General features: G+C 41.2%; 1 protein-coding gene across 3 annotated transcripts in view; it reads right to left on the bottom strand.

Annotated features, from left to right (window-relative positions):
• Positions 1–24011, bottom strand: part of LOC110492834 (protocadherin-15-like) — a 303676-nt gene extending 279665 nt beyond the window's left edge. For all 3 annotated transcript variants that reach the window (XM_036946202.1, XM_036946206.1, XM_036946204.1), the window contains exon 1: positions 23551–24011. The gene's annotated coding sequence lies outside the window, so the exon portion shown is untranslated. The remainder of the gene's footprint in view (positions 1–23550) is intronic.
• Positions 24012–27096: the final 3085 nt, after the last annotated feature.

Genomic DNA, 27096 nt, shown 5'->3' with positions numbered 1-27096 from the left:
CACTGGCAATACTAAGTGCCAATAAGAACATCAAATAGTCAAAGGTATATGAAATACAAATGGTATAGAGAGAAATAGTCCTATAATTCCTATAATAACTACAACCTAAAATTTCTTACCTGGGAATATTGAAGACTCATGTTAAAAGGAACCACCAGCTTTCATATGTTCTCATGTTCTGAGCAAGGAACTTAAACGTTATCTTTCTTACATGGCACATATTGCACTTTTACTTTCTTCTCCAACACTTTGTTTTTGCATTATTTAAACCAAATTGAACATGTTTCATTATTTATTTGAGGCTAAATTGATTTATTGATGTATTATATTAATGTTAAAATAAGTGTTAATTCAGTATTGTTGTAATTGTCATTGTTACAAATAAAAAATACATTTAAAAAAATATATGTATATAAAATTGGCCGATTAATCGGTATCTGATTTTTTTGGTCCTCCAATAATCGGTAGTGAAAAATCATAATCGGTCGACCTCTAATCCCCACACCCACACCACCCTACGTGTAAACTGGTTGTCTGGACCCAACCTGGAAACTCTCCCACACACAAAAAAAATGAGGGTTCCTCAAGAGTTCTTTGGGAAGAGTGATGGTTCTATGTGGAACCATAATGACTCAAAGAACCCTTTGAGCTCTTGATGGTTCTTTGCATTTAAAAAAGGGTTCTTTCCTCCTTTATTGAACATGTAAATATAGGGGAAGCATCTAAGAGTATTTTGGGGTGTGGTTTGTCACAGATCTTTTTGTGCAACTGTGAGTGAGAGTGTCCTTCCAGTTGATCTAATATATGTTGTGTTTAGCTATTGCATGTTATATATGACTATAGCCAGTGATGGTGTCTTGTGAAATACTTCTATATGGCCTTGTGTCAATTAAAAACAGTTGACTAAATCAGTAAAGGGTTATCAATTCTCTCCTCTGTTCCAGAGTTACTGTAGCTCACTTGATTCAACTTGTTCAATAGAACAATAATAACACCTATGCAAGTTTAATAATATAATATGGCTGACCAGAATTAAATACACTGTATGGTTCTACAAAAGGATCTCCATAAAGGTTCTTCAAATAACCATAAAGAAGGGTTGCATATAGCCCCAAAAAGGGTTGTAACCTTTTTTAAATTGTTCTTTATAGAACCTTAGCATAGGGTTCTTTATAGCACAATAAAGGTTCCATTTAGAACCTTATGAGCATGGTTCTTTATAAAACCTTCAAAAAGGGGTTCTGCTATGGTTACAAGCCAAATAACCCCTATCTGGTACTATTTAGAACCATTCTTTTTGAGTGTGCAGATGGCTAGTTCAGACCCCAAGCTAGCACTAACAGTCAAATGCAGCCAGTCGCTAGCCACAAATGTAGTATCTCTAGCTAGCCCCAAGTTCACACAGAATGATTTAAAACACACTGTGGAGCCTCAGGCAGTTGTTAAAGGTGAGTGTCCTAAATCCATGATCAGGTACAGGTATTCAACACAGCCAATTCCTTCTGAAGAAGGTTTTTGAATGCTACCGTCCTCAAATTAAGTAGAATCCACGACCTAACCTGAAAAGGCAGTCAAACGAGTGCATTTCGCCCTATAAATATACACTAATAATATACACTAATACTCTACCATCATGTGTGGAGTTTTAGGAAAAGGCATGCTCTCATTAGAGAGTTTTTTTTTAAAAGCATACAGCATCCACAGATTCCCTATTCAAATGAATAGCGTGAATTTTTCGGCCAGCCTTTTTAATTGCATGTCATCCATTCACTTCAAAGTGGCGTTGACAAGACTTTGCTGGATCCGTAAGCCCCACTCACATCCCCACGCTCTGTACTCATTAGAGGCTCTCCCTCCTCATCCTGCTCTTTCTCATGTAGCCTAGTAGTGCCCATCGCATCTCTTCCTGGATGTTTCTTGCTTTGAGATTAAGTAGAAGTAAAACGACTGCTGGTAACAATCAACCCAAATGATGTATGATGCACTCTCCACCTCTGATCCTGTCTCAACCATGAGAATATGTACTGTATCTGTGTGGTATAATGGTTGTTAATGTCATTTTTGCTACCACACTGCCAATATATTGTCCTTTCGAGTGGCCATTTTTTTTTTACTAATCCTGTGTCTATTTCCCAGCTTGACTCTACAACCAAAGCCATGAAACAATATGTTCAAGTGTACAGTACGCCCACAGAGAAGTATCCCAATACCATATGGATTTTATAAAGCCAATTTATTTTTAAAAATGACTGAAGGACCTGTAGGAGTTCTCCTAATGTTCTAAAAGACAATACATTGACTGTCCAAAAGACTAGCCTTTTTGGACTGCCTCTGACAGTTGGATGTTTGGACTGCCTCTGACAGTTGGATGTTTGGACTGCCTCTGACAGTTGGATGTTTGGACTGCCTCTGACAGTTGGATGTTTGGACTGCCTCTGACAGTTGGATGTTTGGACTGCCTCTGACAGTTGGATGTTTGGACTGCCTCTGACTTTTGGATGTTTGGACTGCCTCTGACTGTTGGATGTTTGGACTGCCTCTGACTGTTGGATGTTTGGACTGCCTCTGACAGTTGGATGTTTGGACTGCCTCTGACAGTTGGATGTTTGGACTGCCTCTGACTGTTGGATGTTTGGACTGCCTCTGACTGTTGGATGTCAAAGTAAGAGATAAATACACCCTTTTCCAAGACACGACACACTCACGTCGCGCACAAATGCCCGCAACTCTTGGCTGCGGTAAGAAAGCCATTGCCCATTCAACATAAATCTAGTCTGTTTTTATTACTTCTAAACAAAATGGCTTTTGGGGGATCTCATACACTCACAATGATGTTTCGATTCTTGCTTGAACGGTCGCTAAGATTATATTTGGTTGTGATCTTTGCAAAATAACTATTTGGGATGCAGCAGTTGTTAGCTAGAATGCTAACGCTCGTTGATATAGGCTGTAGCAAAAGCTAGTCAAAGAGCCATTTTACTGGTTGAAGTTGAAGTGTATTCAAGTATAATGCAGTTGATTTGATTTGATGACAAACATTATATTAAGCAAGACAATCATACGAGCATTAAAATCCAATTATAATCCAAAAGTAGTGTGAAATGCATTCATAAGCAGCATGTAAATATAGGCTTTTTTTTTGCTGGTGTTCTATATTAACTCCTTGTTCTGCCACCGACTTGCGTGCATCACCATCGTGCAACAATGTTTTGTAAACACAGAACGAGGTCTATACTCTAGCTCAGTGTTACTCCATTTTTTTTGTAAGGGGCCACTTTGGGTGAGACAATCATTCAGAGAGCTGCACAGATCTTTAATTTGTCATACTTTTCCCTTCCAATATTGTCAATTGAGAGCAAATTCAGAGCATTAGAGTAGCACATCACAAATATATACATACACATATCAAATAGGCTACATCACATGTACACTATCGGTCAAAAGTTTTAGAACATCTACTCATTCAAGTTTGTTTCTTTATTTGTACCATTTTCTACATTGTTGAATAATAGTGAAGACATCTAAACTATGAAATAACACATGGAATAATGTAGTAACCAAAAAAGTAACGAACATTTTTGAGATTCTTCAAATAGCCACCCCTTGGCTTGATAACAGATTTGCACACTCTTGGTATTCTCTCAACCAGCTTCATGAGGTAGTCACCTGGAATGCATTTCAATTAACAGGTGTGCATTCTCAAAAGTTAATTTGTGGAATTTATTTCCTTCTTATTGCATTTGAGCCAATCAGTTGTGTTGTGACAAGGTAGGGGTGGTATACAGAAGAAAGCCCTATTTGGTAAAAGACCAAGTCCATATTATGGCAAGAACCGCTCAAATAGGCAAAAAGAAACAACAGTCCATCATTACTTTAAGACATGAAGGTCAGTCAATCCGGAAAATTTCAAGAACAGTGAACGTTTCTTCAAGTGCAGTTGCAAAAACCATCAAGCGCTATGATGAAACTGGCTCTCATGAGGATTGACACAGGAATGGAAGACCCAGAGTTACCTCTGCTGAAGAGGATAACCAGCCTCAGAAATTGCAGCCCAAATAAATGCTTCACTGAGACATCTCAACATCAACTGTTTAAAGGAGACTATGTGAATCAGGCCTTCATGGTTGTATTGTTGCAAAGAAACCACTACTAAAGGACACCAATAAGAAGAAGAGACTTGCTTGGGCCAAGAAACACGAGCAATGGACATTAGACCGGTGTAAATTTATCCTTTGGTCTGGAGTCCAACTTTGAGATTTTTGGTTCCAACCTCAGTCTTTGTGAGACGCGGTGTGGGTGAACAGATGATGATATCTGCATGTGTATTTCCCACCATAAAGCACAGAGGAGGAGGTGTTATGGTGTGGAGGTGCTTTGCTGGTGACACTGTCTGTGATTTATTTAACAAGCAAGGCTACCACAGCGATACACTATCCCATCTGGTTTGGGCTTAGTGGGACTATCATTTGTTTCTCAACAGGACAATGACTCAACACAACTCTAGGCTGTGTAAGGGCTATTTTACCAAGAAGGAGAGTGATGGAGTGCAGCATCAGATGACCTAGCCTCCACAATCCCCCAACCTCAACCAAATTGAGATGGTTTGGGATGAGTCAGACCGCAGAGTGAAGGAAAAGCAGCCAACAAGTGCTTAGCATATCTGGGAACTCCTTCAAGACTGTTGGAAAAGCATTGAGAGAATGCCAAGAGTGTCCAAAGCTGTCATCAAGGCAAAGGGTGGCTATTTGAAGAATCTCAAATATAAAGTATATTTAGATTTGTTTATCACTTTTTTGGTTACTACATGATTCCATGTGTTATTTCATAGTTTTGATGTCTTCACTATTATTCTACAATGTACATAAAAATAAAAATAAAGTAAAACCCTTGAAAGAGTAGGTGTTCTAAATATTTTGACCAGTTGGATGAGCGAAAAATGTCCCTTCTGCTCCTTGACGGAATTAATTTTAAATGTATTGTCTGTTGTTGCTATCCTTGTGAGGCAATACAGGTGTGCATTTGTTTGTCTGTTTCTCTGTTTTTGTTTCACAATGTTCATTGTTGAAAATGTTGCTTCACATGAATAAGTCCTGACAAAAGAAATGGATGTCAACTTTTACACACACTGCTTCAGAAGTGGATACTCTGTGTCTGACAAGGCTCCAGAAATGGGTAACACCTGCTCTTAGTTCACCTTGTAATGTGTCATTTGCCTGCAGCTCCACTATCTCACTCTCTATTCCAGCACGGTCAGGACAGAGGGCTGTGATGACTGGGGTCAGAGATGACACTATCTCACTCTCTATTCCAGCACGGTCAGGACAGAGGGCTGTGATGACTGGGGTCAGAGATGACACTATCTCACTCTCTATTCCAGCACAGTCAGGACAGAGGGCTGTGATGACTGGGGTCAGAGATGACACTATCTCACTCTCTATTCCAGCACAGTCAGGACAGAGGGCTGTGATGACTGGGGTCAGAGATGACACTATCTCACTCTCTATTCCAGCACAGTCAGGACAGAGGGCTGTGATGACTGGGGAGAGAGATGTCAGAGATGACACTGGCACATGAAAGGGATTCTCAATGAAGTTGAAAAACTCCTTGTACTTGATGATATCCTTGAATCTTGACTCAAACTCCAACTCTTTCAACACACGCACAAATGCATCAAAGGTAACATGTTGCGGTATGTCTGGGTTGGATGTGGTGACTGCTCTGAGTTTTGGGAAATGAACAGTGTGGGGATTTTATTTTGAAATGCTGTGACCACATGCAGCATTTTGCCCGGAGTCCAGCTTTCCCTTGGAGCTGGAGATTCACCGTGTTCAGGTGGTATGTGATGTAAGTTAAAACAGCTTTAATATCCACTGTGGATCATCCAGCTCTGGCTCCTCCCCTTGCTTGCAACAAATTCACAGATTTGAGGGAGGAGAGAGAGAAATTTTTCTAAAACTCTGCCACAAGACAGCCATCTCACCTCATTGTGAAATAGCAAGTTGACGTATTCTGTCTGGTATTCCTCCAGCAAGTTGCAGAACTGCCGGTGATTCAGTGCCCTCACAATAATAATGTTCACCACGCGCACGACTTGCTGCATCACATCCTGCAAGTCACAGTCTGAGTTTAGCCATAAGTGTTTCCTGATGAATGATACAATGAAAGGTAACACATTCGGGAATATCGTCTCTCTCATCAGGCCTGAGTCCCTTCTCCTTGCCTTGCATGTTTGGGGTGCCGTCAGTGCACACAGACGCCAGATTGACCAGTCAATATTATGAAATCTGCAAAAAAAACAGAATATCCTCTCCCTGAAGGGGCAGTAAACGTAAAAGTTCCTCTCTGAACGACTCGTTTTGAGGGAAGCGGACCCAAACACATAATTGAGTAACGTCACTTACATTAGTGCTTTCGTCAAGCACAATAATGAAACACGGCACCAACAGTAATCAGTTGCTTACCGACGTCCTCGCCGATTTCTTCTATGCGTCTAGTTAGGGTCGATTCTGAGAGCAGCAGTCCCTTAATTTGCTTTAAAATAGCTTCCTTGTTTGGGAAATCAGCATACAATATTTTGGCTGAGGCCAAAAAAACATTCTTTGTCAATCTCCACGTCTGTGAAGGCCTTCTTGTTTCTCGCGAGTATCCAAGCAATCTCATATGTAGCCTCTGTCGTCTTCTCTGCAACAGTGCCAGATCTGTCCATCATTTGTTGTTGTTCTTTGAGCTGTCCTTTGAGTTGTGTTATTTTGATGTTTCTGAGGTTGCTTTGTGGCAGATATGTTGTGTCAAAGTGGGCAATGTGTGACTTGAAATGTCGCTCAAAATTTTCTTGTTGAAAACAATTGACTGTCTAATGGCAAATAAGACAAAGTGAGCTAGTCCCATCATGCAGTATAAAATAAATACTTGTCTGTCCATTTCTCTTGGAACTTTGTGTTCTTCTTGAATTGACCGTATCCTTCTCTTAGCCACCGGAGCCATGTTAGCCACGTTAACTACATTAGCTAACTGCATTTTCCCACAGCCATATTCCTGATTCTCCGGTGGTTGTTCTTTCATAGCTGTCATGTTGTTCTCCAGCTCTTCCCCCTCATTTTCATTGTCAATAGATTTACGTTTCTTTTTTACAATGAAATCTATCCATGTCGACCAAACTGAAAAATTAGCTAGTAGCAAACTGATACGTGTTAGTTGTTGTAGCTGAGCAGTTGCGTTTCGGCAAACGTTCTATTTCGGCCTTTCTGTTCAAAAGCTGCGCTATACTGCCATCTATCTGCCATCCAGGGAACAATAAATAAAATCAATTTTATTTGTCACATACACATGGTTAGCAGATGTTAATGCAAGTGTAGCGAAATGCTTGTGCTTCTAGTTCCGACAATGCAGTAATAACCAACGAGTAATCTAACCTAACAATTCCAAAACTACTACCTGATACACACAAGTGTAAAGGGATAAAGAATATGTACATAAAGATATATGAATGAGTGATGGTACAGAACGACATAGGCAAGATGCAGTAGATGGTATCGAGTACACTATATACATATACATATGAGATGAGTAATGTAGGGTATGTAAACATTATATCAAGTAGCATTGTTTAAAGTGGCTAGTGATATATTTTACATCAATTTCCATAAATTCCCATTATTAAAGTGGCTGGAGTTGAGTCAGTGTGTTGGCAGTAGCCACTCAATGTTAGTGGTGGCTGTTTAACAGTCTGATGGCCTTGAGATAGAAGCTGTTTTTCAGTCTCTCGGTCCCAGCTTTGATGCACCTGTACAGACCTCGCCTTCTGGATGATAGCGGGGTGAACAGGCAGTGGCTCGGGTGGTTGTTGTCCTTGATAATCTTTATGGCCTTCCTGTAACATCGGGTGGTGTAGGTGTCCTGGAGGGCAGGTAGTTTGTCCCCGGTAATGCATTGTGCAGACCTCACTACCCTCTGGAGAGCTTTATGGTTGTGGGCAGAGCAGTTGCCGTACCAGGCAACAGCCCGACAGGATGCTCTCGATCTGCAAAGTTTGTGAGTGCTTTTGGTGACAAGACGAATTTCTTCAGCCTCCTGAGGTTGAAGAGGCGCTGCTGCGCCTTCTTCACGACGCTGTCTGTGTGGGTGGACCAATTCAGATTGTCCGTGATGTGTACGCCGAGGAATTTAAAACTTACTACCCTCTCCACTACTGTCCCATCGATGTGGATAGGGGGGTGGTCCCTCTGATGTTTCCTGAAGTCCACAATCATCTCCTTAGTTTTGTTGACGTTGAGTGTGAGTGTGAGGTTATTTTCCTGACACCACACTCCGAGGGCCCTCACCTCCTCCCTGTAGGCCGTCTCGTCGTTGTTGGTAATCAAGCCTACCACTGTAGTGTCGTGCGCAAACTTGATGATTGCGTTGGAGGCGTGCATGGCCGCGCAGTCGTGGGTGAACAGGGAGTCCAGGAGAGGACTCAGAACGCACCCTTGTGGGGCCCCAGTTTTGAAGATCAGCGGGGTGGAAATGTTGTTACCTACCCTCACCACCCGGGGGCGGCCCGTCAGGAAGTCCAGTACCCATTTGTACATGGCGGTGTCGAGACCCAGGGTCTCAAGCTTGATGACGAGTTTGGAGGGTACTATGGTGTTAAATGCTGAGCTGTAGTCGATGAACAGCATTCTCACATAGGTATTCCTCTTGTCCAGATGGGTTTGGGCAGTGTGCAGTGTGGTTGCGATTGCATCGTCTGTGGACCTATTTGGGCGGTAAGCAAATTGGAGTGGGTCTAGGGTGTCAGGTAGGGTGGAGGTGATATGGTCCTTGACTAGTCTCTCAAAGCACTTCATGATGACGGAGGTGAGTGCTACGGGGCGGTAGTCGTTTAGCTCAGTTACCTTAGCTTTCTTGTGAACAGGAACAATGGTGGCCCTCTTGAAGCATGTGGGAACAGCAGACTGGGATACAGATTGATTGAATATGTTCGTAAACACACCAGCCAGCTGGTCTGCGCATGTTCTGGGGACGCGGCTGGGGATGCCGTCTGGGCCTGCAGCCTTGCGAGGGTTAACACGTTTAAATGTTTTACTCACGTCAGCTGCAGTGAAGGAGAGTCCGCAGGTTTTGGTTGCGGGCCGTATCAGTGGCACTGTATTGTCCTCAAAGCGGGCAAAAAAGTTATTTAGTCTGTTTTGGAGCAAGGCATCCTGGTCCGTGACGGGACTGAGTTTTTTTTGCCATCCGTGATTGACTGTAGACCCTGCCACATATCTCGTGTCTGAGCTGTTGAATTGTGACTTAGCTTGTTTGATTGCCTTGCGGAGGGAATAGCTACACTGTTTGTATCCGGTCATGTTTCCGGTCACCTTGCCCTGGTTAAAAGCAGTGGTTTGCGCTTTCAGTTTCACACGAATGCTGCCATCAATCCACGGTATCTGGTTTGGGAATGTTTTAATCGTTGCTATGGGAACGACATCGTCAATGCACTTTCTAATGAACTCGCTCACCGAATCAGCGTATTGTTGTTGTTGGAAGCAATGCGGAACATATCCCAATCCACGTGATCGAAGCAGTCTTGAAGCGTGGAATCAGATTGGTCGGACCAGCGTTGAACAGACTTGAGCACGGGAGCTTCTTGTTTTAGTTTCTGTCTGTAGGCAGGGAGCAACAAAATGGAGTCGTGGTCAGCTTTTCCGAAAGGAGGGCGGGGGAGGGCCTTATGTGCGTCGCGGAAGTTAGAATCGCAATGATCCAGGGTTTTACCAGCCCTGGTTGCGCAATCGATATGCTGATACAATTTAGGGAGTCTTGTTTACAGATTAGCCTTGTTAAAATCCCCAGCTATAATGAATGCAGCCTCAGGATATGTGGTTTCCAGTTTGCAAAGAGTCAAATAAAGTTTGTTCAGGGCCATCAATGTGTCTGCTTGGGGGGGGAATATATACGGCATTATAATCGAAGAGAATTCCCTTGGTAGATAATGTGGTTGACATTTGATTATGAGGAATTCTAAGTCAGGTGAACAGAAGGACTTGAGTTCCTGTATGTTGTTATGATCACACCACGTCTCGTTAATCATAAGGCATACCCCCCCGCCCCTCTTCTTACCAGAAAGATGGTTGTTTCTGTCGGGGTAATGCGTGAAGATACCAGCTGGCTGTACCGACTCCGATAGCGTCTCTCGAGTGAGCCATGTTTCCGTGAAGCAAAGAACGTTACAGTCTCTGATGTCTCTCTGGAATGCTACCCATGCTCAGATTTAATCAACCTTGTTGTCAAGAGACTGGACATTGGCGAGTAGTATGCTAGGGAGTGGTGCGCGTTGTGCCCGTCTCCGGAGCCTGACCAGAAGACCACTTTGTTTGCCTCTTTTACGACGTCGTTGTTTTGGGTCGCCGGCTGGGATCCATTCCGTTGTCCTGGGTGGAAGGCAGAACACAGGATCCACTTCACGAAAGTCATATTCCTGGTCGTAATGATGGTGAGTTGACGTTGCTCTTATATTCAGTAGTTCTTCCCGACTGTATGTAATGAAACCTAAGATTACCTGGGGTACCAATGTAAGAAATAACATGTAAAAAAGCAAAATACTGCATAGTTTCCTAGGAACGCGAAGCGAGGCGGCCATCTCTGTCGGAGTGGAGTGAGTGATTCAGGCCTGCAGGCCTGAATTGAAATTGAGTCATTGTTATGCATTTTGAATGGAAAATAAGAAACTCACCGCAAGCCGCAAATGAAGGACTTGGGGGGAGAATGCACATATGTTTTTACCACACATTATGTTACTCTTACTTGGCTGAAGAATGGATATGACGAGTCTGAATAGATATTTCTGTGAAGTGATTTCATACTTAATTAATTAATACTTAATCATCATGAATGAAATGTTGAAGACATCAATTATTGTTAATCACCGCAAGCCGCAAATGTCATCAGTCATCCATATAATCCTAGAATTCGTCAACTGGTGCGAAAATGGTCTGACTGACGCCTTTAATGTTACATCCGGGTCTGATCAGTTTTAATAAGAGTGCTGGTAGCTGTTGTGGTACTGAAAGTAACATTAGCAATGGTAGTAGTAATACTGGTAGTACTAGTCATTGTCATCGTCGTCGTCAGGGCCGGATTGGACAGATTGGCCAATTCTGGGGGAAAACGTGTAATTGGGTGGGCTGGGCTGGTGGAAATTGACACACACAAAAATATGTTTTGTAGATAAAAATAAAACGCCGAAAAGGGTGACATGGCTGGCGGCCCATGATTAATTTTTGTTGTTGTTTTTTGCGCAATTTCTCTGTTATACTTATCTATAATGAGCCTTTGGCTGATCAGCGGCAACGGTTGGCCAAGAGGGGATGGCACGGTTGTCTGATAGGATGAGCTGAGGTCATGCACAGGAACATTCAAAGTCAAATGCACCATCAGCAAAAAGACCTGCTCCAATTCTCTCGGCCAGACAGACAACATCATGGATCGTAAAAAATAGAAAGGGTACCTATGAATGTAGAAAGATCGCTTTCTACTTGGTCACCTCTCATAAAAAACCTCCTGTTTTGGGGGGCGGCTAAAACCAGGATTTGGTCAATCAGTAAGGTGCATTATCCTCATGATTCCTGTATGGAAGGTGTCTGACCTGGCCCCTGTAGCCTCACTGCTGTGATGAGTGAGCCACTCTCCTCTCCCCCCGCCATGTGCTCAAGAGAAAAATGCATTCTGATTGTATAACATTTAAAATATTCAGCTCAATAGCAACTCTTTTTACAATAGCGCGTGAAATGCGCACCGGCCATTGCGAGGGCATAGGCCTATTGGTCTCGTGGGTAGTAGCTCACAACTTCAAAGTGCTTTAGGACATTACATTTACTATTGGATGAATAGACGGCTACCGGCATTGGGCAATCTAGTTCAAATCAAATGTATTTATATAGCCCTTCTTACATCAGCTGATATCTGCTGATAAGCTGATAAGTGCTGTACAGAAACCCAGCCTAAAACCCCAAACAGCAAGCAATGCAGGTGTAGAAACACGGTGGCTAGGAAAACCTCCCTAGAAAGGCCAAACCCTAGGAAGAAACCTAGAGAGGAACCAGGCTTTGAGGGGTGGCCAGTCCTCTTCTGGCTGTGCCAGGTGGAGATTATAACAGTTAATGTGTTTTGAGATTCCACTTCCTCAGACGTTAAACCCCAAATTAATTAGCCTATGATATTAGTTTGGATATCTTTATGTGCACTATGTAATTCATCTCTATAAAAATCTCTATAGTATCTCTATAGTAAAATATACCTATAGTCTAAATATATTGAATCATGCATTCCTGCTTGGATGTGTCAAATGAAACAAAGTATTTCCTGAATACTTCAGTAGTCTATTTATTATACTTCTTAATAAAGCACTATGAATTACTTTATAAGATAATTACTTATGATGTGGATCTGCCCCAAATCGTGGACTGGTGCCACCACCTGTAAAAGTTAGCAGCACCAGTGATACCAGGGGAACATGTTAGTCTGGAGCTCTGTAATGTAATGAACACTTAGGGGAGGTGCTGATTCAGAAAAACACATAAAACAGGAACTAATTTGCAATATAGCCTAAGTCGGTAGCTTGGCTTTTATAATGTATAAGGATTTTTTATTTCACCTTTATTTAACCAGGTAGGCCAGTTGAGAACAAGTTATTAGTAGTAGCTTAAGCACACAGACAGACAGCAAGAGACAAAGAATAAGAAGTAGCACAGAGTGACAGCAGAGAAGATGCTGAGACTGGTAGACAGCACAATAGGGAGGCAGATGGTGAGTTGGCAGCACACGCAGTAATGTGTGTTGGTGTGGATAAAATATCAGGGCTGAATTCTTGTCCCATACGCCCATGGTAGTAGTAGTAGAAGTACCTAGAGTCAGTAAGCTAGGGAGGCCTTTGACTTAAATGTTTTCAACACTCGGTGTTAATGGAAAACACTTCCAGAAAGAGCAATATTTCCATTGATACATCCTTGAGATGTTTCTACAACTTCATTGGAGTTCACCTGTGGTAAATTCAATTGGTTGGACATGATTTGGAAAGGCACACGCCGGTCTATATGAAGGTCCAACAGTTGACGGTGCATGTCAGAGCAAAAACCAAGCCATGAGGTCGAAGGAGTTGTCCGTAGAGCTCCGAGACAGGATTGTGTCGAGGCACAGATCTGGGGAAGGGTACCAAAACATTTCTGCAGCATTGAAGGTACCCAAGAACACAGTGGCCTCCATCATTCTTAAATGGAAGAAGTTTGTAACCACCAAGACTCTTCCTAGAGCTGGCTGCCCGGCCAAACTGAGCAATCGGGGGAGTAGGGCCTTGGTCAGGGAGGTGACCAAGAACCTGATGATCACTCTGACAGAGCTCTAGAATCCTCTGTGGAGATGGGATAACATTCCAGAAGTAGAGTGGCCAGACAAAAGCCACTCCTCAGTAAAAGGCACATGACAGCCCGCTTGGAGTTTGCCAAGAGGCACCTAAAGAAACAAGAAACAAGATTCTCTGGTCTAATGAAACCGAGATTGAACTCTTTGGCGTGAATAACAAGTGTCACACGTCTGGAGGAAAACTGGCACCATCCCTACGGTGAAACATGGGGGTGGCAGCATCATGTCGTGGGGATGTTTTTCAGCGGTAAGGACTGGCGAGACTAGTCAGGATCGAGGTAAAGATGAATGGAGCAAAGTACAGAGAGATCCTTGATGAAAACCTGCTCCAGAGCGCTCAAAGGCTCAGACTAGGGCGAAGGTTCACCTTCCAACAAGACAACGACCCTAAGCACACAGCCAAGACAACGCAGGTGTGGCTTCAGGAAAAAGTCTCTGAATGTCCTTGAGTGGCCCAGCCAGAGCCAGGACTTGAACATCTCTGGAGAGACCTGGCAATACCTGTGCAGCGACAGTCCGCATCCAACCTGACAGAGCTTGAGAGGATCTGCAGAGAAGAATGGGAAAAACTCCCCAAATACAGGGGTGCCAAGCTTGTAGAGTCATACCCAAGAAGACTGGAGGCTGTAATCACTGCTAAAGGTGCTTAAACAAAGTACTGAGTAAAGGGTTTGAATATGTGATATTTCAGTTTATTTGGAATAAATTTGCTAAAATTTCTAAATTAGTTTCTGCTTTGTCATTATGGGGTAATGTGTGTAGATTAATGAGGGGGGGAAACTATTTAATACATTTTAGAATAAGGCTGTAACGTAACAACATGTGGAAAAAGGGGTCTGAATACTTCCCGAATGCAGTGTATGACACTAAGAATATTCCAGCACCACCAACCACTACACACTTCTTCATTTCACAATGTATAAATCAAAGCTCTCTGAGATGGAGTGCCAACGCCACGGTTTCCCCACGCACCATCTACATGACTTGATCATCTACATTGAAATAACAACCACCCCTGAAATTGAATGCTTTCTAATACGGTGTGCATAAGAGAAAAAAACATCTGCCATGCACATATACACTTCCCTACTTCATTTATTCAGACAGTGAAGCTAAAAACGTTTAACTATACTCCATACTCCAGCACGTGGTGACAGTACGGTATCATCTTATTTGAAGGTGTTTTCATACATATTAGTGGTGGAAATTATTTCACTATTCAAATAATACATTTCTTCTGGATAATTGAAATAAATGTGTTGGATTTTTTGTATTTTTTTCTCTTACCTCAATGGAGACTTGCTCGCGAGAGAGAAATGTTTTCAATGCCAAAAAAGCCCTTAAATTGAATTGAAATGAGAAGGTGATGCGGTGCGCAGCGCTCTGCTTCTTCAGCAGAAGGGGGGGGGGAGATCGGAGCAGTGGCCATTGTGTTGTGGCATATTTCCCTCAGATTACACAGAGCCACAAAGAATTTGAAAACAAACCCAATTTTGATAAACTCCCATATCTACTGGGTGAAATACCACAGTGTGCAATCACAGCAGCAATATTTGTGACCTGTTGACACAAGAAAAGGGCAACCAGTGAAGAACAAACACCACTGTAAATACAACCCATATTTATGTTTATTTATTTTCCCGTTTGTACTTTAACTAGTTGCACATAATGACATTTGAAATGTCTAATATTTTGGAACTTTTGTGAGTGTAATGTTTACTGTTAATAAACAAAAGCGAAATAAACAATAAAAAGTATCTAATTCACTTGCTTTGGAAATGTTAGGGCGGCAGGTAGTTTAGTGGTTAGAGTATTGGGCCAGGAACTAAGAGGTTGCTGGATTAAATCTCGGGCTGACAAGGTAAAAATCTGTCATTGTAAATAAGATTTTGTTCTTAAGTCACTTGCCTAGTTAAATAAAGGGTAAAAAATATATATTTAAATATGAACATGTGAAACACATGCCAAAAAAAACCCTTAGAGCGAGAAAAAAAAAGAAGAAGTTGATACCAGAGGTTATACAGTGCCTTGCGAAAGTATTCGGCCCCCTTGAACTTTGCGACCTTTTGCCACATTTCAGGCTTCAAACATAAAGATATAAAACTGTATTTTTTTGTGAAGAATCAACAACAAGTGGGACACAATCATGAAGTGGAACGACATTTATTGGATATTTCAAACTTTTTTAACAAATCAAAAACTGAAAAATTGGGCGTGCAAAATTATTCAGCCCCTTTACTTTCAGTGCAGCAAACTCTCTCCAGAAGTTCAGTGAGGATCTCTGAATGATCCAATGTTGACCTAAATGACTAATGATGATAAATACAATCCACCTGTGTGTAATCAAGTCTCCGTATAAATGCACCTGCACTGTGATAGTCTCAGAGGTCCGTTAAAAGCGCAGAGAGCATCATGAAGAACAAGGAACACACCAGGCAGGTCCGAGATACTGTTGTGAAGAAGTTTAAAGCCAGATTTGGATACAAAAAGATTTCCCAAGCTTTAAACATCCCAAGGAGCACTGTGCAAGCGATAATATTGAAATGGAAGGAGTATCAGACCACTGCAAATCTACCAAGACCTGGCTGTCCCTCTAAACTTGCAGCTCATTCAAGAAGACTGATCAGAGATGCAGCCAAGAGGCCCATGATCACTCTGGATGAACTGCAGAGATCTACAGCTGAGGTGGGAGACTCTGTCCATAGGACAACAATCAGTCGTATATTGCACAAATCTGGCCTTTATGGAAGAGTGGCAAGAAGAAAGCCATTTCTTAAAGATATCCATAAAGTGTCGTTTAAGGTTTGCCACAAGCCACCTGGGAGACACACCAAACATGTGGAAGAAGGTGCTCTGGTCAGATGAAACCAAAATTGAACTTTTTGGCAACAATGCAAAACGTTATGTTTGGCGTAAAAGCAACACAGCTCATCACCCTGAACACACCATACTCACTGTCAAACATGGTGGTGGCAGCATCATGGTTTGGGCCTGCTTTTCTTCAGCAGGGACAGGGAAGATAGATGGAGCCAAATACAGGACCATTCTGGAAGAAAACCTGATGGAGTCTGCAAAAGACCTGAGACTGGGACGGAGATTTGTCTTCCAACAAGACAATGATCCAAAACATAAAGCAAAATCTACAATGGAATAGTTCAAAAATAAACATATCCAGGTGTTAGAATGGCCAAGTCAAAGTCCAGACCTGAATCCAATCGAGAATCTGTGGAAAGAACTGAAAACTGCTGTTCACAAATGCTCTCCATCCAACCTCACTGAGCTCGAGCTGTTTTGCAAGGAGGAATGGGAAAAAATGTCAGTCTCTCGATGTGCAAAACTGATAGAGACATACCCCAAGCGACTTACAGCTGTAATCGCAGCAAAAGGTGGCGCTACAAAGTATTAACTTAAGGGGGCTGAATAATTTTGCACGCCCAATTTTTCAGTTTTTGATTTGTTAAAAAAGTTTGAAATATCCAATAAATGTCGTTCCACTTCATGATTGTGTCCCACTTGTTGTTGATTCTTCACAAAAAAATACAGTTTTATATCTTTATGTTTGAAGCCTGAAATGTGGCAAAAGGTCGCAAAGTTCAAGGGGGCCGAATACTTTCGCAAGGCACTGTATATCATACCATCTGGTAGTGCCGGTCTTGACTGCATTGTATTGTTGTAAAGAAGCGAGCTAGCTAAAGTAGCCAAGATAATTGAGACTATTTTTCGGTGCACCCTTGTCTAAAAACAACCATTCATATTAGAGGTAGACCGATTAATCGGAATGGCTGATTTCAAGTTTTCATAACAATCGGAAATCTTTTTTTTTTTTTTTTTTTTTTTACAACTTTATTTAATCTTTATTTTACTAGGCATGTCAGTTAAGAACACATTCTTATTTTCAATGAGGAGGAGATGCACTGCAGTTACTTTTGATTTTAACTCCCCCTTTGTTCAGGGGCACATTATTCCATTTATGTTAGTCACATGTCTGTGGAACTTGTTCAGTTTATGTCTCAGTTGTTGAATCTTGTTATGTCCATACAAGTATTTGCACATGTTAAGTTTTCTGAAAATATACGCAGTTGACAGAGGGAGGACGTTTCTTTTTTTGCTGAGTTTAGTAATTTTGTTCTAGGAATATGGGATCAAATATTAAACTTTGACTAAATGTTATGCACTAAGTGAATTTGTCCAAATGCGTATTACACCTGAAGTGCCTTAATTTCTAAACGGTAAAACAGATGTGAAAATACCCTCAAATAAAAGGTGACATTCTGTAGGCTACACACTAAAAAATGTTGATTCCTCAATGGTTCTTTGGGAAGGGAGATGGTATGTGGAAACATACTGACCCAAAGAACCCTTTGAGATCTTCAACGGTTCTTTATAGTTCACAAAAGGGTTCTTTGCTCTTTTAGTGATAATTAAAATGTGGGGCCTGCGTCTCATTCGAATATTTGGGGGCGTGGTTTGCGCAACCATGAGTGAGAGTGACATTCCAGTTTATCTAATATGTTGTGTTGTAAGTGACTAGAGCCAGTAAAACGAATGTATAGTCTTGTGGTTATGCTCTCTTCAAGGGCCTGCAGCTATTTCAGAGCTAGCACACCTGATTCAACTTGTTAATGAACACAATAATAAAACCTATGGAATATTAACAATATAATAAGGCTATTAAACCAGATTAAAAACCCTGTATGGTTCTACAAAGGGTTCTAACCATAGCGGAACCCTTTTTTGGGGTTATATTTAACCTATTTTTAATGGTTCTTTACTGAACCGTAGGAAAGGGTTCTTTATAGCACCATACAGGTTCAATTTTACAACCTTATGAGCAAAGTTCTTCATAAACCTTCAAAAACAGGTTCTAAATAACAAAAAACATGTTCTGCTATGGTTACAAGCCAAATAACCCTTATTTATCTTACATTCATCAAGTTCTAATCATCCAAATAATTGCAAGTCCAAATGCAACGACATTAAACTCTGTTCAAGCCTAAAAACAAATTACAAGTATAGGGCACCTCTTAAAATGTTATAAGTGATGCTGCCAGCTCTTGAGAGCGAGATTCAACACTTCTGAGCAACTATGAGGACCAGCAAAAAAAGCTCTAGAACACAGCTAATGTGATTGGTTAGATCGCCCAGCCCAGGTGGAAGCAGGGCTTTAATACAGTATCACCTGGCGAGATAGGCTAATCCACTCACTGCAATGCATTTCTATCAGAGGGTGGGACACAACATGGGTATGGCCTCTTCCTCTTTCAATCGCTGCAAATATTTAAAATTAAACATTCCTAAAAAAACGAATCTGTCAGCAACAAGAGCTAATGCCAACTTTAATAATCACAGAATAATCTATTCAAGGGGGATGTCCACCCTATGCCTGTCTAACAAATGGTCATAATGAAGGTCATTGCACCATCTACGGGGTCGGTAGCACCGGTTTTGGATGTTAACAAGGCAACAGTCCTTAACTCCTCCTCCCCATCTATGGGGTGGCAGGTAGCCTAGTGGTTAGAGCGTTGAGCTCATAACCGAAAGGTTGCAAGTTCAAGGTACAAATCTGTCATTCTGCCCCTGAACATGGCAGTTAACCTGCTGTTCCTAGACTGTCATTGAAAATAAGAATTTGTTCATCGCTGGTTCAACAGTGCAAAAGAGAACCTCCCCCTGACAGTTATATTTTCTCTTTTCAGGATCAGAAAGAAAGAAACGCAGCTCAGGCAAATATTTTACACTTGCTATGTTAGGTGTGGGCCATTATGACCCTACAAGATAAGATAGGACGACAGTAGCAAATCCTTATATCTATGATTGAGTGTAGTTTACTAAGACAAGGGAAGACAAAAGGCGAGAGTAAATGCCTTGAAAAACTGACATTGTCAAAGGGATGCTTTTGAACATTCTGCGACAATTTACTTCAACCCTGACTCATAAAGGCAGTCACACAGTCATTATAATGTAATGACATAACGCATCAACAGGTGTGTATTGCTGCAGGAACGTAACGGAGCCACTTCTCAGAATGTTGCTTGTTTAATAAAGTTGAGATCAAATCTGAATCAATGTCTCACAAGATCACTTAAATGGTTCTTCTACATAGGCCTAACATACCGAATATAATGGCATTGTGTAACGTTACTGCTAGACAACAACAACACCTAAATAGGCTAAATAGACCTTGAGTATGTGTTTTGATTGACACAAAATAAAAAGGTAGGCTGTAAGCTAATGAATACCATCTGCTCTAAAATTCGCTCAAAACAGTAGTAGGCCGACATCATTCAGGAAGATCTAGCTGCATATTCCCATGAAACTGATTGAGATCAAAATGGTCGGCAGGCGGATTCAGCTTGGACGTTTCCCCTGTAAAACGTGATGAATCATCAATCAAGATTGACAGTGATATTGGCCTACTTTGAAACGAGGGCCTAACTTGGGTGTTTGAGTGTAATATAAACATTTTCTTTGAGATAATATATAACTTGATAGGCTACCTGTCAGTACAACTTGGATTGAGAGAATATGTCATTCATTTTTATTTTTTTTTAAATAGCACTTTGGCCCTTACAAGAATAGCACTACACTGCTGATCATAACACAGACTAATAAAGCATTGTTTAAGTCAGCAAGTTACCACCAGCAAGAATGACATTTTAAGTTACACTAAGTGCTTCATTGTAATTCTAATGCAGACATCAACTTATACAAGATTCGCAATCCCATAAAACCCCTATGAATCCTGTATCTCTGCATCTCTGTATCATACATCAGAAATCAACATGTGGACTTACAGAGTGCCGTTTGAGATAGACGGGAAACTTGTTTTGAAATACATCACAGCTTTCATCTCTTTCCTTGGACACATTTACCATCGCCTGCTATAAGAAGATACATGACTTTCACTGGCTGTAGATAAATTCATCCAATATTTACATTTAACATCCACAAAAATCTCAATGACAAATCCTCAACAGATGTTGCTTCGGTAGATTCAAACATGTTGATACGAGAACAAACAGGCATTGTATTGTGTGTGCGTGCGTGCAAGAGAGAGAGAGAGAGAGAGACAGTCTGAGTGTGTTTAGGTTAGAGTATATGTAATGAACACATTGGTGGCCTGTCTATGAAAGGCTTCAAAACATCCAATGTGTGCAACACAGTTCCTTGATTTTGCAGAACTTGACTGGAGATTACACAGCATGATACCTTGTGAGAAGAGCGAAACGGGCCATATTTTAGACTTCAAACTAATGAGACATTCAGTCAGCTTTGCAGAGGGAATCACTTTTCTATGCAGTATGTACTCTGTCTTTGCCTATCAACCACTTAGACGGACACACATTCCATGATACTCTAAGGGGATAGTCGATCCCAAATCAAAGTGTCTTGACTTCTGTTCAAGTATACCTCAAAGGGGGTCTAAAGTTGAACTGAGACATTTGAACCTCAATCGCAGATGAACAGGAAAGATTGGCAGAAGCTAATTCGATACAATCACATGTTGCCAGTCTTTCCCAATTCATGTGGGATTGAGATGCAGAAAGCATATAATAGGATTCACTCAACAGATGGGGTGGACCGCAGACTCAGTTTAGGGTAGGAAAACGTCTGACAAACTACCATATGGGGCGGCAGCGGAGCCTAGTGGTTAGAGTGGTTAGAGTAGTAACCGAAAGGTTGCAAGTTCAAATCCCCGAGCTGACAAGGTACAAATCTGTCGTTCTTCCCCTGAACAAGGCAGTGTTCCTAGGCTGTCATTGAACATAAGAATGTATTCTTAACTGACTTGCCTAGTTAAATATATGGATGTGGGGTATTTAATTGGCCTTTGTTTTCTATTGGTCAGTTGTGTATACTCTAGCCCTCTACTCCCATGCCAACACTATTGGAAGACAATAACAAAATGCAGGGGAAATGCTGCTTCTTATTAGTCACCTTTTCTAACAGCCAATCAACATTTACATTGTTGTGTCATGAGTACTAGTGTAATTTAGACACACTCTTAGATATATTGCAATGGGTTTTCCAGGGCTTTCTACAATACAGAGCCATTTCTAAATCCAAGATTAAACACAGAAATTAAGCTATAGACATGTTGGGGCATAGATACTGGATCAATGAAGATCGGTGTATCTTGAATTAGACTTTCATTGAAAGGACCGTTTTTTACTTTATGATGTCACCTAAATGAAAGCACTGCATTGTAAATGTCACCTCAATTGAGCTTTGACATGTTTTACTGGATATAGTGACGACAACAATATGAGTGGTTTTGAAGATTAATTTGCTTGGATGCACAAGCCTTCAGTTGTTTTAGATTGTATATACAGTATGTTAAACTTAACACACTCTGCATTGCGTCCTGCTACACTGTGGAAGATCACAACCTGGTTTCAGAGCATTTGGTATTATTCTGTACGTATATCCGAGACGCACCATTTTGTTTGATATGTTACATTTCGTATGGTATGTATTAATTTGTGGATGTCCATCACACATTTCATATGATATGTTACGAATTACCAAAACATACAATGTTTTGAATTTGCAAAACCTTAAGTAGTTGAAAAGTTGCTAATTAGCTAAAATGCTAGAGTTCTCCATGATGAGATTCAAACTCTCAACCCTTGGGTTGCTAAACATTCATGTTACACGACCACCCACCCCGACCAACCACTGTACTTAAATTGTCTTACATCCGTCTTATGTAACCATACCAAACGTAACATATACTAATTTGAGTGTCCCGGATTTACATTTACTATGTTACGTCTAATTTGAGACAAGGCTGAAGAGCAAATCAGTCACATAAACCCACATCACCACAGAGGGAGTAGATTAGTGACACACACACACACACAGCATATTTCCAAAATGGGCGAGATTATTTAAAGAATATATTTATTTCCTTTATAGATTATCTTTGAACTAACATGCGCTTTTGCATGAAAATACTGTATACTTTTTTAATTAGTTGAACATATAATACAAGTTAACACCATAGGCACATACAGCAACTATGTTGAAAATATGCAGCATGTCACTTGCTCACATTAAGGTTAGATGTGACATGAAAGAGACCCCCTTAGCTTCTTGAATCTCGGTCAATACTGTAGGTGTCCAACAATGACAGCCTTGCTCCCAAGCCTTTGAACTCTGTAATCAGCCTTGCCTCCATCCAGGTCGGACTCAACGTACTTTAGTATTTGTGATGCAGATGGCTGTGTTCGCCATTCATTCACCAAACCGTAATCAGAAGCAGAGACAAGCCAATTCAAATGTCAGGTCAAACCAGAGAAACCCCAGCTTTAACATAAAGTATTGCTGTATTTCACAGCATCCCCATACAGCCATCTATTTCTATGGCTAATGTAATCGTATCTAAGATCCAAACCTCCATATTATGTAGGTTGTTGCTTTTTTTTAACTCAAATTAGGTTCCTCAAGAGACAAAGATCTTTCAAACATATCCATGGGGTAGGGAAATAAGACATGGTGCAGTGTGTGCATGTGTTTGTGTGTGGGTGTGTGTGTGTTTCAGAATCTAAATCATCTGAACCCTCAACCAAAAAAAAATGTAATCAATGACCCACTGAAGAGTCTCAGGTGGGCTGGTATGGTCTTGCCATTTCAGGGAGGCAGTTATTGTGACATCCTTCAGTCCCGAAGGCTACTTGTAGAGTGGTTGTATTAATGTAATGTAAGGCTCATCCCACATCAAAAGAGCGAAGCATGCTATGAACAGGCTAGAACTATGAGGGTTCAGACATAGGAGTTTCACAACACACTACACATGAGAGATACCTGAAGATTCAAGTGGACCTTCAAATGAGCAATGTCACTGAGAAAAAAAAGGAAGGGAGAACAGAAATCTTTTAGTCTACCTATGAGACTTTGCACAACTGCCAATCACGTCAGTAGTCTAATAGGTATATGTAGGCGTCATCAGGAATGACAACCTCTCATTCATTAGCCTTCTCTGTGCACATAGTTCTCATTGTCCACCTACTGAGATCAAAATAATCTATTAGCCGAGGGATGCATCAAAGAAAATGCATTGCAGCAAATGACGTGTAGCCTACTGAATAACAAATGAACATTTCGGACAGGCTGCATGGACACCTTTCTTGCAAAAAAAAATTTTAGGAAAAGAAACGACCCTACCTTCATACAGTGTCTTCAAAATAGAATATAAGTTTCCTCCGTAAACCACGAAGCGTCTGTGACAGACTCAGGCAAAATTAGGGAAAGCATGAATGGATTGATATTCCTTCACTTTTGCTGCTCAACCGAGAATATTTTAGAACGCTATGGCGGGAGAACGGATCAACGCCATCCAGCGCACCCGGCGAAGCTCGCTTCCTCCAGAGCACTTGCTGAAGTTTCCCCTCTGCGTCTCCCAGCGAGCAGTGGCCGCCTTCTCTGCTTTTACACGTCAGGTTTCAGTCCTCATATAGACAGGGAAGAGTGGCGGTGAATGATACATCATGCCAACAGATGCTTTTCTCTATTCCTGTCAGGTGAGCGAATTTTTAGAACGGTGTTTGTAGTAAATGCGCCGGTATAAGCGAGAAACGGAGTGTGAGGGAGAGAGACCATAAGAACCTACATCTTACCACCCAATGCTTTCCTTGATCTCCAGCGCCACCCTCAGCGGTAACAATTTTAACCAGTCAAGCGGAGTAAAAATTAAAACAACCGATAAACACCTAACAGGTGGGGCGATTCTGTGAAATACGGCTCTATTTCAAATACGTTATTCAAAATCTTTAATAATAATAATAATTCAATATCACAATCTGGGATAATAGCAAACATAGGCTAACCTCACCCTGCACACCACAATCTCATTATCTAAAATAATGTTGCAAGGTATACTGAAACTTCAGTACATTTTCGATTAAAAAAAAAAAATTAACGGTTAGGTACTACATTTTTTTGTTATGTTCAGGAGACCTACTTCTGTCATGTGTCTCCCTTGATTGAGAGGATCAAGTCTGTCTATCAGCGCAGTCCTCATTATAGTGTGTGTAGTCTGCTCCACTTACTCATTCATTTCTCAAGTGCTGCATTAGCTCCCCAGTCCCCACTTATGCTGCACAGAAGTTAACACACTTGAATAATGCAACACAGCATGTTGAAACTGTTCATTACTGTTCGCAAAACAATGTCCATAGGCTAGAACATTTTTACAATGCAAGATGATACTTGTAGCTTCCAGCTTTAATTGTAGGCTAGCTTACAGCTGAACTCACTACCCAAGTATTTTGTTTGTGAAAATATGCTGATTTCATAGCTGATTGTCACCAAAAACGTTATTAATTCACTTCCTCCTTTGCCAACAAAAACTGCCTTGCAATGACATAATTCATTTCTTAAAGAGACAGATACATTTTTATAAATGAAGAAATTGCTTCTTCTATGCAAATGTTGTTAATTTGTACAATAAAATATGTTCTCTTAGTAGTTGCCAATAAACATAAGTCCTAAATGGAAAGGATTGTTTGTCATCTGTAGCCCCATGAAAAATGTTCAAATGTAATGATATTGAACTCAAAAGATGCCCAATGATTAATTGAACAGAGCAGTAGATACGTTTATCTGTCTGGATCAAGTGCCATTCTGTAACTGGTTAAAAAGCCTTTTTTGTGTTTTTTTTGTGTTATCATTTTGGTATCGAGTATCGTGATGGTATTGAGTATTGTAATACTAAACCTGGTATCGGTATCAAAGTCAAAATGCTGGTATCGTGATAACACTAATAGGAAACCGAGGGAGGGAAAGTAGCCTTGAAAGTACTTGTGAGTGAATGTCATGGCATGCAAAACGGTGTGTTTGTTTTTCTGGTCAGTGACAACCTTCTGCTCGAGGAATTAGATGTCAAGGGTGCTGAGCCCTTCCATCTGTTGTGTCGGACATTAGCGGGTGGCATTTCTAATAACGTGAGCTATGGTAGGGAAGGGGGCGTGCGTGGGATGCCGAGACTGTAAATTGGCTCAGACAGGAAGGGTAAACATCTTACAATTCACAATCTACACCTATTTTGTTTTGATGCTGCTGAGGACGATGAACCATCTTAGTGAGTAGGCCTAATGTCCTAGCAACATCTTTTTGGCAATATCAAGTTCAACACACCCTGAAATTTCACAAGACAATAACCTCTCCCAAAATCGTCAACAAAACAAAGGAGCTGATCGTGGACTTCAGGAGACAGCAGAGGGAGCACGCCCCCATCCACAGTGACAGGACCGCAGTGGAGAAGGTGAAAAGCTTCAAGCTTCTTGGGAGTACACATCACTGACAATATGAAATGGTCCACCCACACAGACAGTGTGGTGAAGAAGGCGCAATAGTGCCTTTTCAACCACAGGAGGCTGAAGAAATTCATTTTGGCCCCTAAGACCCACACAAACTTTTACAGATGCACAATTCAAAGCATCCTGTCAGGCTGTATCACAGCCTGGTACGGCAACTGCACCGCCCGCAACCGCAGGGCTCTCCAGAGGGTGGTGAGGTCAGCCCAATGCATCATTCCGACACCTGCAATAACACCTGCTAAATATGTGTATGTGACCAATAAAATTTGATTTGATTTTTAGAAAGTGTTTATTTTGGATGTTGCAGCACCATCAACAGAAGCCAGCGGACAAATGGCTAATCAATGGAGACAAGTAAGAGCAACCGTAGAGAGCCATCAGTTTGTAAAGGCATTTCTTAGTGAAAATGTCTTAGTATAAATGCACAAATGCTGGGTAATAAGCTAAACACAAGGAAGGGGTAACATTAAAGTATTAGAACATGAAGGACAAACAATGCAGCATCAAGACACTATCAAACATGTATCAGTCTTTCCGCCACAGAGCCATCCTTATGTGTGAGGGTGTCTACTACTACTATCAAACATGTATCAGTCTTTCCGCCACAGAGCCATCCTTATGTGTGAGGGTGTCTACTACTACTATCAAACATGTATCAGTCTTTCCGCCACAGAGCCATCCTTATGTGTGAGGGTGTCTACTACTACTATCAAACATGAATCAGTCTTTCCGCAACAGAGCCATCCTTATGTGTGAGGGTGCATGTGCATGATAGTGATATAAAATTAATGTCATAGTTTCCTTTTTCATGATCACAATCTTGTCACAAATGTTAGCTAAACTCAAGACAAGTGAAAATGAAACCTCCGAAATCCTATTGGGAAAGAGTTTGTTATAATCCTCCCTGTAAGACTGTGGCTGTCTCCCACAATGGATGGCACAGAAGGCCTCACGCATGATCCTGTCCATGTCAAATGGGGTGACAAGATGGCCCACCATTTCCAGTTCACAACTGTGTGTCAAGAGCTGAACCAATGATATTGTCCTTCATGCAACAAGTACACCTCCGTCAAGCGTGCTCTTTCCATTTCAATATCAGACTAACAGCTTACAAAGTCACAGATAAAGATGCAACAACGGTTGTATACAGAAGTCTGATCGTACATGGTGTCCCCCTCTCATAAGTAGTGAGTGAGTCACTGTGCTTTTACCGCTATTGAGATGTCATCAGCTGATCAATGAGCTGCATGCCAATTGATGGCTGAGTGGGGCTACAGTTTTATAGAGGTAGGGTAAGGATGACTCTCTTACTCCTTGTATATAGCTTAATTCTTGGGTATTATATTCCTCTTGTGATATTACTTGTATTTTTTATCATTTTTAACTGCATTGT

This window comes from Oncorhynchus mykiss, chromosome 16 (assembly GCF_013265735.2).
Source record: "Oncorhynchus mykiss isolate Arlee chromosome 16, USDA_OmykA_1.1, whole genome shotgun sequence".
In the NCBI taxonomy this organism is placed as follows: domain Eukaryota; kingdom Metazoa; phylum Chordata; class Actinopteri; order Salmoniformes; family Salmonidae; genus Oncorhynchus; species Oncorhynchus mykiss.
The sequence above is the reverse complement of the archived record's forward strand: the minus strand, read 5'-3'. Positions and strand labels throughout refer to the sequence as shown.